Genomic DNA, 25,116 nt, shown 5'->3' with positions numbered 1-25,116 from the left:
ACGTTTTGAGGGACCCTAATGTACCGTGGCTGCACCACAAAGACAGCGTGGTAATTTGCCAGGGATAATGGCGTTCCCTTAATTCGGCCCTAGGGGCCACAAACAGAGTCGCTTTAAAAGAGAGTCCCTATCCCGGGGATGAGTCTCCCAACACTTTTTACTGATCACTCCACCCGTTCTCTCTCTCGTTGGCCTGATAGGAGCTTGTTTTCTTCCGGCTTTTTGTCATCCCAAACTAAATATCGGCTAACAACGGGCAAGGCTGGAGGTGAAAGCATTCCAACCACGACCGGAGCCCCTGATCTGCTCCCCGATGAGCGGAGAGAGCCAAGACAAACACGGCAGAGCTTCTTCAAAGCCGCCAGAGAGGGAGCACTGCCGCTTTACTCCAATGACATATATTAGGGAAAGATATTTAGGCCACAAATTGAATTGAGCGGACCGGGAGAGCGGGAGGCAAGTGCTCTGCAACAACGGAGCAAAAGCAAATGTCAGGGTTGTTCTTCAGGGAAATTAAATACTTGGAGACAGAAGTGGGGGAGATTGGAGTGGAAATGGCCGGGCATCTGATAATGAATCAATTCAGGGCAACAGGTGTCTAGTTTTTGTTTTTTTTTTTATTTTTTGATTGCAATTGAGTATTTTGAGCCATGGTTTTTATTACATCAAAACCAAATCAAAAAACAAGGTAAATTGCTGTTCATATACTCTCCGAGAGCCAGATGTCCAAGCATATGTGATCTTTTAATACAGTTTTGCTTACGCTACTGCGGTATAAGGGAATACTTGATTACTGTCAACAGTAGAGGATGTAGAGATTTCCAATTAAGCCATTATCCATCTCAACATTTTCACAGGCTGATTAATTCATATTTTTTGCTCTTTTACTTTTTATTTCACTTTCACACATTTTCCTAGCTACATTAGATGAACAAGTCATAGTTTATGTGTCTAAAGTTATTTATCAGTAAAGCCATCAACAAGGCAACCCGTTAAAATGCAAAAACAGATAAAAAGGGAATCAAACAGGAATTAGTCAACTCTTCGTCTCATCTGAAATAAAAAAAATTTAAAAAAATGGATTCACTGTGACATTTTAGACTTTTTCGAAACCGGTTTTTGATACAAATTAACTAAATTTTTCATAAAATTGCAAAAGATGAACTCTTTTCTTTCTATTATTTTTGTTAAAGCTAGGGCTTTGTGCAAAAGTAAGTTACTTTAATCAAATTAAACTGAAAGTACCTGTGTATCTGCAGACTTGAGTGGAGGTGAGCTTAGGCCTACACAGTTAAAACTATTTTTTAGAGCAATTTATTACGTGTACTTCGTTTTGATGTTTGGCTATATGATGATAAAAGAGGAATATTAATGTATTCTTAATGTTTGTATAGAGGCCTTAGACACTTCAGGGAGTTTATGTATGGGGCCCAGGATTTGGTGCTACGCCCCTGGCTGTGATGCTAACTTCCTTAATGATAAGTAACTAAATAAATACATAAAAAATAAAGCAGCAAAAAAATAAATAAATAAATACAAATAATAACATATCTGGATTTAATTAGCAAATTCAGAGCCCCGGTAAAGGTGTTCGTTCACCCTGACGAGCTACAGTAGTTGAGGTGGACCTAGGACATGCTGAAGGAAACTGATCATACCATGCATGGCTGACAGATATAAGAGATATGTGACAGATATAATCCGTCACATCTGCCTCTCAGCTGGCCCGGCATCACACTGGCAATCCTCCTGGAGGACCTGGAGGAGGTGCCAGGGGATCCAAGCCCAGATTAGTAAATGCATGGAAACCAAAGGTTACCATCATACATGTCGAGGAGGACTTTGGGTGGGAGATGTCTGAGCGAAAGATGTCATTTCCTGACAAAAATGAAATATTTCATCAAGTGGAATTGAAAAATATTTAAAAACATTATATAATAGGGGCCCCCGATAGCTCAGCGGGTTGACTATCATGTCATATCATATCAATCAACTATAACTGGCGACCCGCGGGCTGAATCCGGCCCGCCGAACCGTCCAAACCGGCCCGCGACTGAATTCCATAATTATGAAGATCAGCAGCAACAGTTTCGTTGCAAATGAGGTAAACAGGTGACGCATTTGGGAAGGTTGGCATGATGAATGCTACTTTTCAGTCCATTCATCGATAAAGGATCTGTTTTCCACATTAACTTTTCGTTTCGTGGCCTTTGAGAGCCATTTTACCTGTTAAGAGGCCTTTTCCTATCCTATCCTATCCTTTTCAAGTGCTCTATAAATAAAGTTGACTTAATTGAGTTGAGGCAAAATATCTCCATCACTCCTGGTGGATGACTATGGTTTAGGTGACAGGAGACTGACTCATAAACGCTAAAAATGCCTTCAGATTTGTAATGAAATGGAAAAAATATATAAACAATAAACATCAAAAATTAATGTTATACCAAAATTAGATTTCTATTAAATTTTCATTTGAGGGTCCGGCCCCCAAGGTCTGGTAAAATTCAAGCCCTCTGACAAATATAGTTGGTGACCCCTGCTCTATACCCATTTTCTGTTCAACTACCTTCAAATAAAGGCCACTAGTGCCACAAAATCTTTAAAATCACAAACATTATATTATAATAATCTTAATTTGTCAATACACATCTTACAAAACACCCTGAAAGGAGTCCTCTGCTTTTAGGCCATCACTAGTTAGACTATGAGCAGCTGTACGATGAGTTATTCATTTCATGTACAATATCATGTGTACTTATTCATGTAATATCAGGTAAACCAGCAAAGCTGTTCAACTTAACTGCTGCTTGGACATGTTTTTGAGCGTCAGTGTTGTCATTGCTCACATACCAAGTAGATAGTGACTTTGGGACGAGTCTGTTGGAGGTGATTTCACAAGGTGAGTGTGCGCTTGTGTCTCATTAGGATTTCAGTCCGCTCTGTCCATTACAGGCGGGACAGACACAGGTGCACACTCCTGCACACACTCGTTCACACACTCCTGCACACACTCGTGCACACATGGATGCACGGGTCAGGAGACGTGGCGGATAGTGAAATGGAGCGGTTCACTTCAGCTGCATCTTTGAACTTCCTCTGCCGATACACTTCTCTCTCAGTCACCCCCAGTTCAATATGTTCCATATTACTTTAGAACTGATTTCATTTGGTCAAAGTGGAGAGTTATCTCTCTCTCATACACACACACACACACACACACACACCACAGTATAAATATTACCAATTATCACTACAAAGCCACTAAAGTTTCTGGTTCAAGGAGGAGTGTGGATGACAGAAAAGGCACAAAAGGCCATAGAGAAGTTTGTTGTTGGCACATAAAGTCAAACTGTCAAAGAAATTATAATTAGAAGTTCGAATAAAAAGATTGTGAAAATCAGTGGAAGAAATGCATAGAGAGCATGAAAGTTGTGAATGAGAAAGATTAAAGCGTACTCACCAGCTAAGCATCACTGGGGGCGTAGGGACGGGGCTGAGAGGGCCGTCTATCCTTTTCAAACTTATTCTGGAAGAAGGAGAGAGAGAGAAAGAATTGGGGGAGGGGTGAGTCTTCAATGCACTTTTTCGCCTCCTTTTTCACAGAAGCAGGGCCACAAAGTAGCACTCTCGTAAACAAGCCGCCAACTTTTCAATGGAGCAGAAGGCGGAGCAGGAATGGTATTTAAACGGACACTCCGTGGGGGTGGAGGGTGGAGGGAAACGGGGAGCAGCCAGTCAAGGCCAGAGAGGACTAAACCAAAATCAGAAAGTTTGACAGCGCTGAAACTCGTGAACCCCTAAAATCGCTTCTAACACAAGGGGCCTTGTATGTCATTGAAAACTGTAAGTGAACAATAAAGATGTAAATGAGGAGACCAGATGTCCCGCTGTGTTGTCACAAACACAGATGCTAATATGCCGAGAGCATATTAGCGGTGGTTCCAAGCTTTTTGATCTCAATGCCACAGAGCAAATTGGAACAAATAGCCCGGGCCGGTTTCTCGGGCAACCTGAAGGACTGGCTCAGACATGCCATCCCTCTTGTGCCGTCCACGGCGTTGATACGGCCACCGTTTCCTTCACCTCCATGCAGAACAGCAAAGATGACTAAAATATGGAACGATTCACGCCGTACGTTTCCTTCACTGAGACTGATGACTGCTATGATGTACGATGAACACAGGACGCTGCTGCTGATGCTGATGCGCATCACGGGAATAGTTACTGTATTAAGAATATACTTTTCTCTGTATTCAAGGCTGTGACCAAACAAAACAAAACAAAAAGGAAACTCCAATACCGTCCTAAAACCTTTGTTGTTGTTTTTTATCTGCCACAACTGTAAAACCACTGGAACATTTTATTATAACCTTTATTTAACCAGGAAAAAGTCTTGTTGAGATTAAAAATCTCTTTTACAAGAGAGTCCCATCCAAGACAGGCAGCATCACAAACATAAAGTTGCGCAAACAAACAATATCAAAACAGTTTAAAACAAATCAGAAATGCAGATCACAGACACAATCAGCAGTCAAAGCATCTACAACCAGTTGTACTTGCTTCCAAGTCTTTCAGAAGAATCTTAAAAGCATCAAGTGACACTAGATTATTAGGGCCGGAGCACTGACAGTGCGAAGGCCCTATTGTATCTGTAGGAGTTCTCGTTTTTATTTTTCCGACGAAAGGAGGGCCTTTTTGCCCCCCTAAACGTGCCCCAAAAGTCACCAAATTTAGCATGCAAGCCAGGCCTGGCGAAAAATTAGATATTTAATGGTTTGCATTAATGGGCGTGGCCTAATGGCTCAACAGCGCCCCCTAGAAAACTTTGTGCCTCAAGCCCCACAATACGGTTTGACGTACATGCACGAAAATCGGTACACACCTGTATCATGTCGCAACTTAAAGAAAAGTCTCTTGGCGCCATGGCCGAAACCGAACAGGAAGTCGGCCGTTTCCAATTAATTGTGTAATTTTGGTGCAATTTATGCCATTCCTTCGCCCGAACCGTAACGTGCACCCAGGTGAGTTATACATCAAAATGTGCGTCTCCATCCTGCGACGATGCGCATTACTTTTCTCTTTCAAAAGCGTTACCGTGGCGACGCTAGACGCCATAAAGCGTGCCCCCTCTTCATCTGATTGGTCCATATTTGATAGTTCCTACTTCCTGCCATAACTTTTGAATGGTTTGATATAAAGACTCGTGGGTGGTGTCATCAGACTCGGTTTTGAGTCCTTGACAATATTTGGTGAAAATTAGCCCCGCCCCTTCATCTGATTTGTCCATATTTGATAGCTCCTATTTTCTGCCATAACTTTTGAATGGTTTGATATAGAGAGTCGTGGCTGGTTTCATCCGCTAAATGTCCAGACCTGAAGAATCTACATCAAGTCATACAAGCTTCCACTGCAGCCTGAACGTGCACAAGGGTGTGAGGGCCCGTTCATCACTGCTTGCAGCTTTAATTCAATTTTAAGATTTTCTGCAAGTCATTTACTCCACAGCCTCTGAGACCTTCACCATTTTGCCGTTGCCTTTATGTTCACAGATATCCAAGGAGAAATAATTGTCATGCGACATGAAATCAATGCTGATGTGGAGAAAAAGAAACATGCAAATCACACTCGGGGTGTGAAGAAGAGATACCAGGATGAGCTGCATCCTTTCTTAATGGGTTAACAGGAATCCACAGATGCTGTTTTAAAGCATCCCTGAATAAGACAATGAAATATTGATCAAAACTGTTTTTTAATTAAGCATAAAAATTTGACTTTCTTCATCCAAATCCTCCAGCCTGATGCCAAGTCACTGCACAGCCTGAGACAAGGTAGACAAATGCAATAAAGCGGATTTTCTCTGCAGCTAAGCTGAGAGTTTAGGGGCGATCACCAGGAAGTTTCTGCTCAAACAAAAAACTCCCCGTGATCAGAAAAGTTGGTGTGGGGTTTTTCTCCGTCATGCTTTCTCCACTGTAAAAAGTGAGAAGAGATTCTCATGAGCCGTTTCATCGGTGACCCGGAATCGGACTCCTTCATACAAAAATAAAAGTTGCAACTTGAGGATATTTTGCACTGCCAAATGTGAATTCTAGTGCTGTTAAAAGGACTGTTGTGTCCAGGGCCATGAGTGGAATTCATTTCCCAAACACATCACACAAACAAACAGCATAAGAACATTCACATTATTAGTTAAGCAACATCTTTTGAATCAGTATAAGTAACAATGATAGAACATTGAAATAGAGATCACTTAAAGGAGCATGAGGCTCCTTTTAAGAAATGAGACTCTCTAGCGCCACCCTTCACCACGACGGCCGTCGGGGGTACTGCAGCCAACAGTGAAGCCGGCACGGGAGAACGGGGAGAACGTGCATGCAGCGTCATGTGACGTCACATCCGCAGCCAGCGCGGGAAACTCGGGACTGAATTGCAGCACATTTTGCAGCACACAGCCTGTTCAAGGCAAAGGAAAGATACACTAGAGGAATCATTCTTTTGGGTTTGGAACGCTTCATCTGACATTATTACTAGAAAACTTAAAATGTATACGGATTTTTTTCATAAATCCTGTTTGGTTTATTACACACACACACACACACACACACACACACACACACACACACACACACACACACACACACACACACACACACACACACACACACACACACACACACACACACACACACACACACACACACACACACACGCATGATCATATACATACACACACACACACATAGACATACACACTGGCTTGTTCACCTGCATGCTGGCTCTCTAGTTTTTGGGTTTAGGTAGCGGTAGCGGTAGCTTAGCTCAGACTGCGATCAGATCTCAAGATTTAGGTCGATTGCTGTTCGTGTTTTGGATGGCTCCGTGCCGGTTTCGTGCTTTGTTTGTGGTTTTTTTGTTGCAGATTTCCAGTGCTTGACGTGTGTCTCCGTGTGTTCCTGCTTCCTGGATTGGCAGTGGATGTCGTCACCCCCCCCCCCCACCCCCCCCAAAAAAAAAAAAAAAAAAAAAAAAAAAAAAAAAAAAAAAACTGGGTTTGTATGTGTATATTTATGTATGTGTACGCATATGTGTGCGTATATATATGTATATATTACATATAGTAATAATGCACATATATACACTTTTGGTTTCTACCGTCATGGTATCAATCAATAATATGTGTGCAGACAAGGTAAAAAAAAAAAAAAAAAAAATCCTGCCACAATCCGGCCTCAAGCTCCTTTAAACAAGCTGCTGAGACTGATTGTCTGACCTGCTGGAAATGGAAACATAGTTGGTTATGACTGTTGTTGAATGTATTTTTTTCTTTATTTTTTTTCTGTATTAGATCAGTTGTGAAGTTCTAGACTACAAATGAAATGAAATCGTGGACTGTTTTTCAGACTTGTTGATGACCTCAGATGAACTCTTAACTGTGCAGTGTTTTTGTTTTGTTTTGTTCTCATTTCGCATTCTTCATTTAGTGGAATGTCTCTGCTTTTTTTTGCAGAGTATTTTTAATTTGATATTCTCTTTATCGAGTGGAAATTTATTTTGGTTTGCTTTTATTATGTTATGTTTAGTACTGTATTATTTTAAAATGTTGGCGAACCCCAGGAAGAATAGCTGCAGTCATGATGTAGCTAATGGGGATCCGAATTAAACAATTAAACAATGACTGCAATGTGAATCCATGACAACTATCAATAGAGACCAGGGATGAAAATCTGCTTTGATTGATGGCCTGTTCTTGGATTTTGGTAACAAAAGAGATTGATTATACAAATGCTGGGCTGCAGCTATTAAAATCACCCCCAGTTCAATGAGTATATCACAGAATTATTAAAGGGGGAACAAAAACAAACAAACAAAAAAAGATCAGGCAAAAACCAAATAAATGTATCATAAGGAAATTTTTTGTGTTCGTTTTTGCTGCCACAGTTTTCTAACTTGATCAACGAGCAGCCTAAACTGTCCTGAACCCATGTTTACTCAAGTACAAATGAACAAACACAAATATACTCTGGTAAAAATGGAAGTATCATGTGTACAAATATTGTGTCACATGAGAGTTGTGCGTTTTTTAAATCTTATATAGCCTACATACCTTTTATCCTGAGTTAATTACACTAAGGTGCTTTCAGACCTGTGGCCCGTTTGTTTTGTTCCGATTCAGGGGCTTAATCGATACAGTTGTTTCGTTTCTCGTTTGTGGCGTTTGTGTTCACAAGGCTGTAGTGGTTCAAAGCTGATAACAAATACCATGAACCAACTGTTCTCTCATTGGTCAGAAATGAACGTGGAAGGAGTTTCCTCTTCTGTACCCCGGGAAAAACAACAACTATGGAGCATCGTAAGCAAGTGTGGCTAGTTTGTTTCTGTGTGTTTCTGTGTTGCTGTGTGGATTATGTTCTCACTGCAAAGGAACCGCCCCAGGTCTGGAATGGCAGTGAGCGGAGACCACCTCTCCTAGGATCTCTGCTAGCTTGTTTTGTCCCACATCCGAGCGCGATTGCTGTGTTCACATAAACCAAACCAACCGATCTTTAGGGGGAAACGTTCCCTGTTTCAGAACAACTGCTCCAAACGGGTCAGGTGTGAAAGCACCCTAAATTTAAAATATAACATCTCCTTAAGTTCTTAGAGATAGCTAAAAGACTATCACATATTTATAGATCCTCCAGCAACTCTCCTCTCTGCACGCTCTCATGCCTCCAGGTATGTTTTAGTGGCAAATGAGTCATAATCATTCAAAATATTGTACGGAGATCCACTTGTGTTTCATAGAGGTGGAGAGGACAGCTGAGGAGGATTAGTCAGATGAGAGGCTCTTCTTCTCTGCTGTACGTCTAGGCCTGATCTGATCCGGCTGCTGATGCTGCTGTAAACCACTGACTCACTACCTCCTAGCAGCATGTCCGCCCTGGTCATCTCTCCACTCGTCAGGATTCTACCGCATGCAGCTCGCAGCCAGTCACAACTAAAGCCAAGTGAAGAGAAAAGAGTCTAAACTAATGACTAATCTCTGCTGTCTTACGGCACTGCTCTGTACAGGAATAAGAACATCACAATTCTCCCTGCAGGTGTGCTTGTCCTACTATACTTCTGCTCTTAGAGATTGTTGTTGTAGAACCCATACTGATGCTTTTGGGAAGGCTGAAAACACACATTTAATATTAAAAATGCATTACTGCATCATTGCATGGGGGAAAATAAGACTTTGTGAAATGATAGCCACAAGAACCAAAGACCACTTTGTGATTGGATTCCTTCAATCTTTCTGCGTTAAGAAGGTCAGACTGTGTCAAATATCTATAAGATTGGGCAATAAGATGATCGTATGATGGTCTTTTAAGACGTTATTTTCTTGTATAAAGGGACTGTTGTGTTGGGCGGGAACTTAAAACCCTTAAAGCACTAGCATGGCAGCACCTGTTCCAACTGGACTCTCAGCAGTCTGACCAGCTCTGATCTGGACCTGCTATGATTGTTGCTGTGGTGTTCTCTCAGATGGAAGTAGCTTTGGATAAAAGTGTCTATGACAGTAGTAATGGTAGTAATAGTAGTAGTAGTAGTAGTAGTAGTAGTAGTAGTAAAGATCAGGTTAGAAATCTAGCAGTAATATTATGGCGTTTTTCCACCAGCACCTACTCGGCTCGGCTCATCCCAACTCAGCCTGGTTTCTTTTCCACTACAATTCAGCACCCAGATCCGAAGTAGGAGGTTGGAATGAAGCTGCAGTGAAGTATTTGATTGTGTGATCTAAAGGAAGAAGACAACAACACTAAAGATGTAGAACCTAGAGGAGATGATGGATGTGCTGCTGGATCTGTGGCTTGTGTTCGATACCAAGTTAAAAAATGAGAGTGAGAGAAACTTCAAGCAGCAACGCTTTTTTGTTAGTTTGTGTTGGCGCTGCTGAAAAGTCATCTGGAGCCGTGAGCAGCTATGAAGAGACAGAGCTCCTGGTAGATCTGGTCGTTCCTTATCTCCGTCTAGATCCCTTTTTAATTCTCTCCTCAGCACCAGGTTTATGAACATCTGCACCTCAGAGTTGGATCATGAAACAGACTTTTGCTGCCGTTGCTGGTTAAATAAAATGAACCAGAATCCGTCAGAGTCTCTTTCTCTGATTTCCTCCTCCTGACTCAGACGTCTGACTCCAACCCCCCGACCAATCAGTGGCCTGTAGTGTGATGATGTCAGATACAGCCCACTCAGCAGCTTAGAACCTCAGCAGAATAGTTACAGAAAAGTATCTACTCGGCATGTTAGACCCCTGGTGGAGAAGAACCAAACTCAGTGGAGGAGAGTCGAGTCGGGCTGAGTAGGTTCTAGTGGATAAGGGCCAATAGTAGTAATAGTAGTAGTAGTAGTAGTAGTGGTAGTATTAGTAGTAGTGGTGGTAGTTGTAGTTGTAGCAGTAATAGTAGTTGCAGTAGTAATTAGCACAACTCTTGTTCATTATTTTAGGGAGCAACTTTTCATGTTCAGTTTGACATGACAGCCTGTCAAAAACATGCACCACTTAACAACAAAGTATGTAGAAGTGGACAGTAAAATGTGTCTTGGGCAGAGCAGCTCTGACATCAACACACACACACACACACCTGTCCTAATCGTCAGTGCTAGCAAATACTGAGGAATCACACTCTGCATTGGGCACACGTGAGGGTCTTTTTCTTCTCGAAAAAGAAAATCAAATCAATCTTTATTTGTTTAGCGCTTTTCATACAAGTAAAAATGCAACGCAAAGCACTTTACATAAAACTTAATAATGCCCCCCCACACACACACACAGACAGGTGCAATTGCACACACTGCGGTTCACACAAATTTATGGCTGAGCACTGAGGATCCAGGTTAGGAAACGGTATCAGGGAGCCATCAACGCCACGCCAAAATGTCAAGTGATGTGGACAGACGTGTTCATTTAGATAAAAATTAATCTAATTGTGCCAAAATACTTATCTGTTGGGACACCAAGATTGTTATAAAAATTCAGATGTTTATTCAAGAACTGCACATGTTGATGAGGTGTTTATTCTCCCTCTATACTCGTGGTGTCACATGTACTAATGCACACTCACAACCAGCAGTCTTTCCACCAGCAGCGCGAGACAGTCAAAGCAGAAGTTTTGTCGGTCCAATCTGAAACTTCCAGTCACGTTGAAACTGTACAGCTCCACACAGCATCTCTATGATTTCTGTCGTAAATATCATCTGTTTGCCACCAAATCCAGCAGCGACAAACTAATTCTCCTAATTAAACTGGAGGTACTGGTTACTGTAACAGACAGTTTAATGAAGACTTAGCAGGAAGGCGACAAAGAGGCAAGTTATGACACCGCAGGAGATCAGAAACTCCCCGTGTTTATTTCAAACGCATGCTCACAAATACACAAATAGCCACACTGGAATGGTTGTACTCAAGGCACTAAAGGAAAAAAGTCTAATTAAGCAAATCACTGCCCGCAGCTTTCCAGTTTACCAGAAAGTAGCATGTTAATGTTACTGAAGAAACTTCTTTATGAAGCACACAGAGAGGATCGGTGTTTTTGTTTGCACCAGGGACATAAAGCATGTTTTATTTACTGTGTAAATGGTTCAAAACCCTGCGACCTATTAAGGCCTTTCATCAAGGCAAAAATGTTGCAGCATTATTAATCATACTAATTATTCATTAGTCATTTAGTCATTGTGAAATACTAGATAAATGCACCTTACCTAACACCCATCTACAGTGCCATAACATAACTTGTATGTATGATACATATACTAGGCCCGTTTTGAAAAGAAATTGATTTTCCGATTCTAAATCGATTCTCATATTAATTCCTAAAAATCGATTTGTATGTCTAAAGATTGATTTTTTTTCTCATTACAACTTTTGGTATTTTTTTGTTTATGCCCAAAAAAATGAATGTTTTGTTGGACACGAGAATAACTGGTGCCATGTTTTTGCCTTTAAATATGTTTAAAGCTATGAAAACATTAAAGTGTTCAGTTATAATTGCAGAAATTGTCTATATTTCATTACTGTATATACTGTCTTGGGGTTACATTTGCATAAAATGCTGAAAACCAAATTTATCAAAAATTAAAAACCGAAATAGACCAAAAATGGAAATTAAAACCGATTTCATTCGTCCTCTGTTTCCTCCCTGGATCTGTTTAATAATTTTGCCACACGATGTTTCTGTTTGCAGTTCTATCAGCATTCTGGGAGGTGATTGGTCCTTACAGCATCATTAGCTGCAATACTTGCTGTTGAATCTTAGTATAATACCAGTATTAAGATGTTGTATAACTACAGTCATATAATTCATGCAACAGCTGAAAAAACAGTTTTAATAACACTAACCCAAATCAATATCGGAATCGAATCAAATCTTGATAATTGATTCTGAATCTTAAGAATCGGAATCAAATCTTGACATTTGAATCGATCCCCAGCCCTAACATATACATAAGTTATTTTCTATACTTTTCTTTCTTTTTACATTACACACACACACATAATCTAAAGATCTGTGCAGAAACGTGCCTGTTAACATACAGAGATCAAGAGAATGCGCTGCACATCCACACAGCACATTCCTGTGATCCTAAGTTCTACTCTGACTAGAATGTGACACCGTTATGTTGTATGAATGTCAGAACGGCGTGTGAAACGTCACTTGGAAGAGATGTGACGGAGGGATGGCGCCTCTGAACAACCAACGTGCCATTGAAGTTTTTCATAGTTTCAGACTCCACACATGACTAACCACAGCCACAGTCTTAATGTTTGGTTTTTAGAAAAAATAAAACAGTTCTTATATAAGTAGATATTTTAAGCCTTTGGGGTGAAAAAAAGATTATTGCCAATCATTTATAGATTAAACAACTGTTGACTGACAAATCCAACCAGACTAATCAACACGATGAACTCGGGGGACATTTTCAAAACAAAAAACCTACAGTACTTCTGGCAACGTCTCTCAAGACGAAGATGAAAACCATCAACTTTTTGCCACTAAGTGAGTAAGTAAGTAGTAAGTAACTAAACTCATAACAAGAAAAAAACCAAACAAGGATGATGTGTGTCCAGGCAGGACAGAACCCACATGGGCATCCTTCCACCAGGTCACCAGTAGGACCTTGACCTCCTTCTGGACTCTGGCCAGCAGCTAACCCGCCCAGCAGAAGTAGTCTCCACTAATCTCAGGCCAGGGCTGGTCCTGTGGTCCACAGCTCTGACCACAGCCAACACCCTGGAGCTCTCTGTGCCATGGGGGACTTGCTGGAAGAGGCCTAGGAACCTTAGGGTGCTTTCACACCTGTCCCGTTTGGAGCAGTTGTTCTGAAACAGGGAGCGTTTCCCCCTAAAGATCGGTTGGTTTGGTACATGTGAACACAGCAATCGCGCTCGGATGAGGGACAAAACAAACGAGCCGAGATCCTAGGAGAGGTTAGGGTTAGGTTCTCGGCTCGCTTCCATTCCAGACCTGGAGCGGTTCGTTTGCAGTAAGAACATAATCCACACAGCAACTGACACAACTCATTCATTGTGTATGTGCTACCGTGGCGCAAGGAGAAGAGTCGGAGCAGCCTCCACCACCTTCTCTCCTATTGGACACAACTTTCTATCTTCTCCCTTCTCTCAATTCTCCCTTCTCTCCTATTGGACGCGCCAAGATTTCGTCACAGCGCGGCACGGTGAAATTAAAAAATATTCAATTTAGGCAGGCACGCTGCAAACGCTGCAGCAGGGGCCCTCTCGCGCGCCGCCACGGTAGCACATACACAATGAATGGGAAAGCCGGCGGCGGTCTGCACTTTGCGCCCTCTATGTGAAAGGGGTTGTAACCATTGTTGTTTTTCCCGGGGTACGGAAGAGGAAACTCCTTCCACGTTCATTTCTGACCAATGAGAGAACAGTTGGTTCATGGCATTTGTTAACAGCTTTGAACCGCTACAGACGGCTGCCTTGTGAACACAAACGCCACAAACGAGAAACAAAACAACTGTATGGATTTAGCCCCTGAATCAGAACAAAACAAACGGGCCACAGGTCTGAAAGCACCCTAAGAAGCTGCATTATGCCAAACTAGCAGAATCTACGTGTGGAAACCCAAGTGTTTCCCACTGAAGTGGAAGGCAAGGCAAGTTTATTTGTATAGCACAATTCAACACAAGGTAATTCAAAGTGCTTTACATCAACATTAAAAGCGGCAAGACACAATTAAACAGTAAATAACAAATAAAATGAAATAAAATGATAAGAAAAGAGGTAAAATAATAAAAAGCACAAGTTGTTAAACAGTAAGGGCAGTAGATCCAGCAGGTACATCTCATTCTTACAATGGCAAGAATTACGTTTCTATACGGTCTAAACGTACAAAGACCGGGTCAAATACAGTATTACAAAAGTAATCTGTGCCGATTCGTGCAGTGAATCAAACCAATTTTACAATTCTACTGTACGTCACAATGCCTGTATTCAGGGCTTAGCCATCACAAGTGTAAATTTGCGCGGTTTTCAAAAATCATAAGTATTTAATTTAAGAGTACGCTGCAGTAAACAGGTTAAAGTGGAAGTGGAAAGCAGATGATTGGTAGTCTCACCACACTTTGGCACCATGGATAGTTTTAACATTCGGTTGTGTGTTTGTTGGTTTTGTTTCTTGTTTTATTTCCAATCACTGCTGCATCATGAAAGGAACATCAATTCGGAGCAAAACGAGACAAACAAGCTACAACATCAGAGAACCTGGAGAGGTTATCAGATTTTCTGGAAAAACTTATCTGTACAAATATGAGTGTGAAAGAAAAAAAGAACACTCCAAACACCTCAATCCAATCCTTTGTACTTACAGCCTGAGGATAAACTCAACATGAACAAAACAGAAAAGTCACAAACTGAGGAACAGTGGAAGAACAAACAGGCAGCATGTGGGATGAATGCTGAAGGAAAGTTAGTTTAAGAGATAAAGCTGTAGACAGATACACCTCACTCTTGTTCTCTATTTATTCTTCAGAGGATTTACCATCACAAAAAGATGGAGCACCTACCAGTCACGTAATCAGAGCACTCCTTCTGGACAACAGTATTAAAACTGCAAGTATAACTTAAGTGTGCACACGGGAACCAGACCATTAAGATCAATTAGAAATCTGATACATGTCTCAGTCAAACTTACTTTTAAATACTATTGCAGCTGCACATGGAACCGTAAGTTCTGTCACTTAACTCTAGCCATAGCCACTCGACTTTTGCTCAAAAGATTTCTCTTTTTATATTTTACAAGATATATTTGATTGTTTTTATAAGTGGGTTGCTGTGTCAGTTTGATATAGCATCATCCTTTTGCTGTTATGCTTCAAGTCTCCTCTCCTTTGCAAAATATTGACAGGGCAACTAACAATCAAACACTTTACATTGTTTCCATCGAAATCTCATTAAAACTCGCATATATCCGAACAGGATCGCTCAATAAAAAGGGAACTCAATATCTAAACACAGTATTCTGCTGCCTCTGAGGAAAATAAACGCTAAACTAGATTCATCGCCTTAAAAATATATAATTTCTCTTAATATGCTAGTATAGTCTTTCAGGACTTACTTTAAATTAAATTCACAGGTTCATTCTTATTCAACTCGACAATCCTCAGATCTTCATCCTCCTAAATTTCTCACTTGCAGACGTCAGTTTTCTGCGAGATTTAGGGACTAAATTGTGGAAAGATTTTTCCCACTTGGCAAAGACTCTTCCTCTTTGAAATGTTATAAAAAAGACGTTTGAAGGAACTTGACTGCTGTTTTGTAACTGTTTTCCTAATGTATTGTTGTTTATGTATCCATGTTCTTTTTTTATGTTTCACTCATAGTGACATGTAACATCTTATTTGCTCAGGAGTCAATATAAGTAATATAAGTTGTAAAAACAATATCCCATGCACACTCACACACACTTTTTGTCTTTATTCTTTATTATTTATATATTGCATTATTAGTTTGCCATCACTTTTGTGTAGTTATACTTTTTGTTTTTGTATGTTAATCTTGTGTTCTTTATAACACATGACATTTTAATAACTTCGGTGGAGGCTTCAAATAAGCCCATTGGGTTGTTTGCCTCTTCCTGCACCTATAGTATTTATATTTGATATGTCCTGTATATTTTGTGTATATAACTGTGCAAAACAATAAACTAAACTAGTATAGTCAGGATTCACATCAACTGGAAGTCAACAAAAATAGAAGTTGCATTTGTTGAAGCATTTAGCGTCTATGAAAACCTGTGGTCGTTGTCATTGTCTAATCCTCTAAAGGTCAACTCTGACATATAAGATGGTACAATTTGTACAACCTGAAACCACAACATCATTGATAGGGAAAGTCATCCGGCCTCTCTACATCACTGGCGTCAGCCGCCTCCTCGGTTTCCAGCCCCGTCTCACGTGTCCTTAGCTCTCCATCACAGCGCTTGACACCTGTTAATATATGGCGTGACCTCTGACCCCTGGACTGTTTATTCTTAGAGACAGCCTCTCCAGGTTACTGGCATAGTCAGTGGTTTTTATTGTGATAGTGGTGACAAAAAAAAGGTTTAAAAGTAGAAATGTGGGACTAACAGCATCAGGGTGTCTGTCTGTGCCCATGGAATATCATATTCCACAGCTTTGTGAATATAATGTAATGGAAATAATTGATCCTGTGCTTCCATATCAGCAAAGACAGATTTCAGATCTTGAGTTATGCTTGTGTTTGTATCCGACTGCTCTCTAAGCTTAAGTGGGCCACTGCGTTAAGTGGCGTTTTCATTAAAGAAGCCTCAACTGACAATATGTCAGTGTCGTTGGAGATGCAGCAGAATGGACAGCTTATCAAATGGTTTCAAGAAATAATGGAGAATGCATTTTAAAAGCATACATCCTCAGAAACGAGACATCATCCTCATACAATCTGCACTTCCTCATAGGAATAATACATGTTAAATATTTACAATGTTGTTTTGTATGTAAGGTGATGTTCTCATCTGTAATAATCCAGTTTCAAACCAATCCATTTCTCTCAGTTTTACATGATGAAAAAGGTCAATCTGCGCCACCAGCAACGATATATGCATTGCCATAAAGCTAAATACAGCCTTTCCCCTTCGCTACTGCGATCTGCATCAGTGGGTGCTGCGCTTGCACAATTCTAAACGACATGAAAAACGTTGTACCTTATAAAAGTCACGGCCCCGTCCACACGCCTCATATCCTACTGTAGCTGCTGAAAGTTTCAGCTCATGTCAAGGAAGAAGAAAAAAAATTAAAAAGGGTGTAATCATGATAAGCGGTTCTGTGCAGGGATGGAGCCATAAATCTTAAACATTATTCCTCCTGATAACTAGAGACCAGTACGAGAACACCACCCAACAGCCTTTTCCCAGATTCCTGATTGCACTTTTATGTTATTAAGTCATTTACAAATCACATCACGCCATTAGATGGAAGTTTAATTCCCGTTGCTAAGGATACGATGCTTGTTGTGCAAAGCTCATCACAATTTAGGGCAATGTGCAATGCAACACGCACTTTGGATGTCACACAACTTGGATACTCTCAGTACCATAATATTACCATCGCTGCTATTTCATTGAATAAATGTATGAATGAATTATCTTTATTTCGGTCTTGTACACACTTTTTACAAAACAAAATTAAAAAGTAAAATAAACATTTCTTTTGCCGAAAAGGTGCAGGCTGAAGCCGTAGCTTATAATGTCTACCTTTTTTATCTTATGATCAGCTTAAATATGAGACATTAGCATTAATCTGTGGAAACAAACAATACATAAATAAGACAAAAAATAAATAAGACAAATATAAAAGTAGACGTTTCACATTCTAGAATGTTTTTGATAATATATTTTATAGTTATAGTGTTTTATATTTATTTACAATATTTTCTTTAAACATTTCCTTAAACTTTAAGATCACCTCAGGTCATAGCGTTTTTTTTTTATTTGGAACAAGTCCTGAATGTAGTTTGGAAGCAGTTTCTGCTGGGCTTTAAAGGCAGTTTTATAGTATTATAGAGTATTATATTTAATAAAGAGATTATTAAGTATTAATTCATATTAAGAGATCATTATTGTAATATGCATTTTTTGCTCAAGTCACTTTAAACTCAAGTCACTTTAGATACAATCCATACTGCTTTTAAATGCTGCTAAATCTATTTTGATACTATGTATGTTTTACTGTATCTTTTTTTCCCTTGTTTGATTGTATTGTTTGACTGAATTGTTTTTATGTTTTCTGTGGGGACTGCAGGTGGAAACTAGCATTTCTGCTTAATGTAGTGTTCATTAATATGCATTGTCCCGTCTAAATAAACTTTGATTTGATTTGATTTGTAATGGTATGCAGTTCAGTCTGGATACGGCTGATCTGGTTTATACAAACGGTTGGACAGTGCCGAGCACCAGCACCTCCCTACACCCTCTGGAGCTGAGAAAGACCTCCTTTGTCTGGTCACCTCCTCTTAGCTGTGTCTCTATCACAATGCAACGGACACAAATCATACCACTACACTTTGGCCGTTAACCAAGAAACGCTCAAACAATTTAATTAACGTCCGCAAAGACAAACTGTTTGATTCATGTGCTTTCAAATGTATGTTAAAACTTTGAAAGAATCATATTTGCATGCATATATAACACATTAGATGTAATAAACATCCTCAAATGGTCTGAGGTGCAACTGTAATAAAGTCAAACCCAGCACAAAGTATGTGACAGTTTTACTGCTCCTTTTATTTATTCTAGAAGTCTCTGGAACTACAGAGGGATTAGTTTTAGTGTACTTTTCTTTAGTGTACAAGTCAAGGCACACGTCGCTAAACCGAGGCAGCTTCCATCTCTTTTCATTGGAGGATTCTTCCACTTCAAGGATTTTTAAATTCCTAAACAAGGAAGAAATGTGTTGTGAATAAACACAAAATAAAAGTGAATGTAAGACCACCTTTCCAGAAGACATTAATTTGCCTTCAAACCTGCCGATACCCTGATCCGTTCCTGCGGAGGGGGACGGGAACACAACTATTTCTGCCAGGGAAGCGTGACATGAAACATGTTAAACCAATACTGATCACAAGTGTTTATGTTTGCCGTTTCCTGAGGTCTTTCCCTTCTCCCTGTGCATGATAATGACAAAAGTTGAACTTGTATGGAATTCAGATAAAGGACCCTTTACAACGAGGTCACATTTGAAGAAAAAAATAAATAAATAAAGGAGATCTATACTTGATGTAGAGCCATATAATAGCTGACTCGCCCAAGACGGAGCTGAAAAGATTTTGATTAATTCTGGTCATGGGGGGTTGGGTCAGGCCACTCCGGCCTGCTGCGTGAATGCAGAGGAAGTTTGAAGCTCTACTTCACGTTTCCAGACCTGCAGCGCTGCTGAAGGCAACAAGACCCTTTGTTCCAGAATTTTCAGAAAATTCAGACTCTCAAACCATGTGGGAACTAAGGCCACGTTTACACATATCCGGGTATTTACAAAAACGGATATTTCCCCCTCTACGTTTTGAAAAATACCATCATTTACATGAACCTGCATAAATAGCTGTTAAGGTGCTATGAGCAGCCAAACCTACAGGGGGCAGTGTAACGAGAAGATAAAGTCATGCTAGCCAATCAGAATCCTGGAAAACATACAGGAATACACGAGTAACTTCCAGTCTTTCGTTTGGAGTGACAGAGAAGTGGAGTTACTTTTAAGTGTGACTTTAGAATATAAAACAGGTAAAATACAAGAAAATATTGACGGTTACAAACAAATTGTAAACACAGGTCGAGCACATGACGCTAATGACGTTTCTGTCTCATAATGTGACGTTCTGAAGCCTAAATCTCTGTTTCTCTCTGTTTACAAGCAAACGTGAAGAATGAGTTTTTGCAAATCTCCACTTTGGCCGGAGTTTTCAGAAATTATGGTTTTTGGTGACTTTTGAGTTTTCGTAAACGAACGGCCAAAATGCATGAAAACGCCACCGTTTTTGCTACGTGGAAACGGGGCCTTAGAGAACTCACTTTTACATGGGAAGTTTACTTTGGATCTTTAAAGACATATTTTTAAAAAAAGCACAGTTTTCTTTTAAATATTTCTGTATAACTTCTCTTTCAAAAAGTGTGGCAATTCTTCATTAATAAAACTTTCAGCTCAGGAAGATTTGATGAGCCCAGTGATTCCTGGTTTGGAGCCCATGTCCTTGTGTAGGAGAACTTAACCTCAAATACACTTTGAATACACTTTCAGATGCGCTGGTATCCAGGAGCAGCGACCGCTCCATCATACCAACGCTGTCCTCATCAGCTGAATATTGATCCCAACATGGTCCAAACTGCACAGCAGCCAGATGGCCCAGTCAGCAGAATGAGACCTGGATCCCTTTTACTGCCCTTGACATGGACACAAAGAGCATATCGTGCCACGTCCACATGATAAATTCTGCTGTGAAGGAAAGCAAGCAGGGTGCACAGCCAGTTGGACTTGGGCAATAAATTAATCAGGTCTTTTCCATTATGCAAATGTTGGTTTAGTGCATTCAGCTTCTGTGAGCCTTAAACCTTATTAGAAAGAAAAGCAAACATAATGTGACTCCTTATTGTGGTTTGAATGAGAAGCTGCATTGTAAAATTCACGACATTCAGACGGCATAATGTATATACATATATACACACACACACACACACACACACACACACACACACACAGCGTTTCATAACGCTTCAAAGAATCTAATTCTCTGAATGAAAATAATTCCTGTTTTTTCACAAAAAAACAACAGTCACCATATTGCTGTATTACGTTCTCTCGTTATATTCTAAGGTTTTCTTACGTGTGAACATCAACAAATATTGTGGAATCTTTACATTCTTTGTTAAAGAAAAGTCTGCACAGAACTTAAGGTAATGAATCTGAAACAGGTCCACTGAGACGACAAAGAAATGCTCAAATTCATGGCATTAACATTTTCTTCCTTCGTTTGTTGTGCGTTGGGGGCTGGGTCACATGACCACTACAGTGCTCTAAAGTTAACCAAATCCAGAATATACTCTAAAAAAGAAGCTAGCAATTTTAAATCTGAATTAAAGCTGCAAGCAGCGATGAACGGGCCCTCGCGCGTGCAATTTTCACCGATAAAAGGTGAAGGACTCAAAACCATGTCTGATGACACCACCCACGAGTCTCTATGTCAAACCATTCAAAAGTTATTGCACCAATTAAGGTGAAGGAGGCAAAACGTTAAGGTTCGGGCCGCATTAACGGCTGAAGAAATGGCATAAATTGCGCCAAAAGTACACGATTAATTCAAAATGGCCGACTTCCTGTTCGGTTTCGGCCATGGCGTCGAGAGACTTTTCTTTAAGTGGCGACATGATACAGGTGTGTAGCGATTTTCTAAAGTTTTCTAGGGGGCGCTGTTGAGCCATTAGGCCACGCCCATTAATGCAAACCATTAAATATCAAATTTTTCGCCAGGCCTGGCTTGGTGCAAAACTTTGTGACTTTTGGGGCACGTTTAGGGGGAAAAAAGGCCCTCATTTCGTCGGAAAAATAAAAACGAGGAGAAAAACGAGAAAAAAAATGAGAAAAATTCCTACAGATACAATAGGGCCTTCGCACTGTCAGTGCTCGGGCCCTAATTAGGCCAAAAGAAACAATCAGATGACACTATTCCAAGTTCATTCTAGACATGACCAAAACCAAATGTCCTGCAAACAGCAGATCTGCCATCCTAAGGCTGACACGTGCTTGTTTTTCCACAGAAAGGTGTAGGAACTAAAACCTATAAAGAGCTGAGCTGGAATATTCCACCCCACAGTAGTTTGTAGTGCTGCTTTTTAATTTTGGAATCATACGTTAAATATTTCACGCTCTCTTTTTTGGACAAAGCCGTCTTGAGTTGTGTGCGGCAGCGACGGGCTGTTCTGTATTCTGCAGGCAGACAGCCGGCAGCCACTGAGCGAGCAGCTTGTACATTCACAGTGTTGTTCTTGCGGCTCCTGAGAGAGGCTGGAGAGTGTGAGACTGGAAATACGCTCGTTTCCTGAGATGCTATTCTTCAGAAATGAAACAAACAATTCCTCTTGCCCTGACAGACATCTTGTTTGAGTAAGTCAACCCACTTAAACTGACCACAGCCTGTCAAATTTTCATTTCCTGAAGCCATTCCTATCTCTTAACCTCGCTGTCTTTGCTGCTCTGATTTGAGTTTTAAGAAGCTTTTATCAAATTAAGGTCAAAATCCGCCTGAGTGTTTTATGTACTGAATGTCAGTTCCTACGCTGAGCAAAAAGAATGTCTGTAGAAGAAATTAATCCCACATTTGACCGTTCTCTCTTTTATTTTTCCCTCAAAGCAATCATTAATCTCAAGACGGGTCTCTAAAGTTGATAGGTTCAATAATTTGTATTCTGGACTTCTGACCCAATACATCCATCAAGAACCAAATGATTATGCAACAGCTGGATAACATTCACACACAAGTTCACCAGAGTTTCTACACAGTGTTATAGCAGGGGCTCCCCATCTCCAAACTGCAAAAACTCAAAATCTTAAGAATATTTGTCTTATTTCTAGTTAAAATGTTTCATTTTTAGTCAAAAAAAATCTCATTACTCTTAAAACAAGACTCATCACTGGAAAAAACAACAATTTTCACCTGTTTCAAGTAGATTTTAACTTAAAATAAGTAGAAAAATCTGCCAGTGGAACAAGATTTTTTTGAGAATGAGAAGATAAATCTTGTCCCACTGGCAGATTTTTCTACTTATTTCAAGTGAAAATTTACTTGAAACAGGTGAAAATTGTCAAATAAGTAATTTTTCTGCTAATTACTCTTGTTCTAAAGGAGCTTGAGGCTCCTTTTAAGAAATGAGACTCTCTAGCGCCACCCTTCCCCACGACGGCCGTTGGGGGTACTGCAGCCAACAGTGAAGCCGGCACGGGAGAACGGGGAGAACGCACATGCAGCGTCATGTGACGTCACATCCGCAGGACAGCGCGGGAAATTCGGAGTCCGAATTGCAGCACATTTTGCAGCACACAGCCTGTTCAAGGCAACGGAGAGATACACTAGAGGAAACATTCTTTTGGGTTTGGAACGCTTCATCTGACATTATTACTAGAAAACCTAAAACATATACGAATTTTTTTCATAAATTCTGCCTCAATCCGGCCTCAAGCTCCTTTAAGTGCAATGATATTTTTTTGACTAAAAATTAGACATTTTAACTAGAAATAAGACAAATATTCCTGGTAAGATTTTGAGTTTTTGCAGTGCAGTCCTGAAAAATGAAATCTAAAAATATTCCCAACAGCATGAATTGAAAACCCTTGAACCCTCATTATCCAGACACTTGGTACTGCTTACTGCATCGCTTTACTTCAGGATCTCATCTCGACGGAGGAAAAACTCTGACAGTGGCTGAATAAGTAGCACATGCAGCAATAAAACCCTGCTAAACTCAACTTTGTGGGTGGATAACAGCTATACCAAAAACACCTTCATGCAGTCCCCAAAGAGACACATACAGTATTTGTGCCGTTGAAAGAAGAGGAGAGAGCTTTGCAGCTGCTGTCCAAGAGCATACAGTATGTATATCAACAAACAATGAACTTTGAAACATGATGTATAAGGATAAAGATCTTCTGGGACGAGTTATTTATTAAGCCAAGAGCAGCTTCCAGAGGAAAGAGTTATCAAGCTACTTCTCCTTGTTGGTTAGACAGCATCATGGGAGGAAGTGAGTGGAGCAGAGCAACCCGCAACTGAGGAAGAAAGAAAGGTAGTGGGCGATGAGGAGGAGGAAACAAGGGCGATGAAAGGGAAATTGCAGTATTGCAGCACCACATGAATCCAGAGCAAAAACACACCTTTGGGGAGAACTTGCTGTGAGAGCTAAAACAGAAATTCTTTGCTGTGTGCGCCGCTGCTTCTTGAGAGGGAATCAGCTACATTAATGCAATCAGCATGCTTTCCGGCTGCTGATGCTGTGCGGCTCATATGCTTTTATACCCTCCACTATGTAAATTACAAGCAGAAAATTGAGTGAAATGTCCCCCATCAGCCTAATGTATCGTGTGCATTAAGCTAACAAAGTTGTCAGCCCTGTGGCATTGAAACACAGAGACATTCTCCCAAATGGAAACACATGGAAAAGTAAAGCTGACCCTTCCGAGGAAAAAACCAGTCATGATGTCATCCAAGGCTGAAACAAGACTCAGATGTCTTGTGACTTTAATAACCCAGTGAAAATCAACAGTACATGCTGTAAATTTACGAGGACAAGTTGACATTAGACCAGCGAGTAATCACGTCCCAAACACAAGGGCATGAATCTGCTGCCCTGACAGCGTTGGTACGAGCCGTGTTAACCTGCAGGGCTGCAGGGATTTGCTCTCATTAGGACGCGTGGCCGTTTGGACGGTGGTGAAGCGTCCTATCTCAGTCTGCATCCCACTTAATCCTGATCCTAACACGTTGGCTTCTTTTGAGGTCAAACCTGCACGAGCTTGAGTGGAAGCAGACTGCTGTCTAACATATCAATGGAACAAAGCCGTCTTGGCCAGTCAACAGAATAAAAACAAAACTTTGTCAAACATCAAGAATGCTCTTTTCTTTTGTACTGTACATCAAACACTTGCATCCCATGGGGTTGGGAGTTGCCATTGGCGTGTTTTACAGAACGGCTGCTTCATGAAAGAACGTGACGCAGTTACTGAGTCAGAGTGAAGGAACTCTGTATAAAGTTAAAATAGTCAAAACATATTGGATGCACAAAATGAACAGAGACGTTTCTTTAAACTTACTGGCAACATAACTCACTTTCACTGTAACGTGCTGTGTTCAGCCTGTTTAAGACGAGCACAGCTTTACTCAATAACATGAAAATGTGTGACAAAGCAGAATTGGATCTACGAAGACCAATTATTCAATAAATGCAGTAATGGTGGCATAACTTCTTTCCTCACTGTGAGCGTACGTGTTATTAACTGCTAAACACAGAGTTTGAATCATAATTTTGGTTCTGAGCTTCACTGAATATTTATTCTAATCATTACATTAATTTG

The 25,116-nt window shown here is 40.4% G+C and overlaps 1 protein-coding gene across 3 annotated transcripts in view; it reads right to left on the bottom strand.

The window, feature by feature from the left end:
• sema5ba (sema domain, seven thrombospondin repeats (type 1 and type 1-like), transmembrane domain (TM) and short cytoplasmic domain, (semaphorin) 5Ba) overlaps nt 1–25,116 on the bottom strand; it is a 310,185-nt gene that overhangs the window by 252,017 nt on the left and 33,052 nt on the right. For all 3 annotated transcript variants that reach the window (XM_061723153.1, XM_061723155.1, XM_061723156.1), the window contains exon 2: nt 3,461–3,526. The gene's annotated coding sequence lies outside the window, so the exon portion shown is untranslated. The remainder of the gene's footprint in view (nt 1–3,460; nt 3,527–25,116) is intronic.

Source organism: Cololabis saira, chromosome 6 (assembly GCF_033807715.1).
Source record: "Cololabis saira isolate AMF1-May2022 chromosome 6, fColSai1.1, whole genome shotgun sequence".
Taxonomy (NCBI): domain Eukaryota; kingdom Metazoa; phylum Chordata; class Actinopteri; order Beloniformes; family Belonidae; genus Cololabis; species Cololabis saira.
This window is presented reverse-complemented; position numbering and strand designations above follow the sequence as displayed.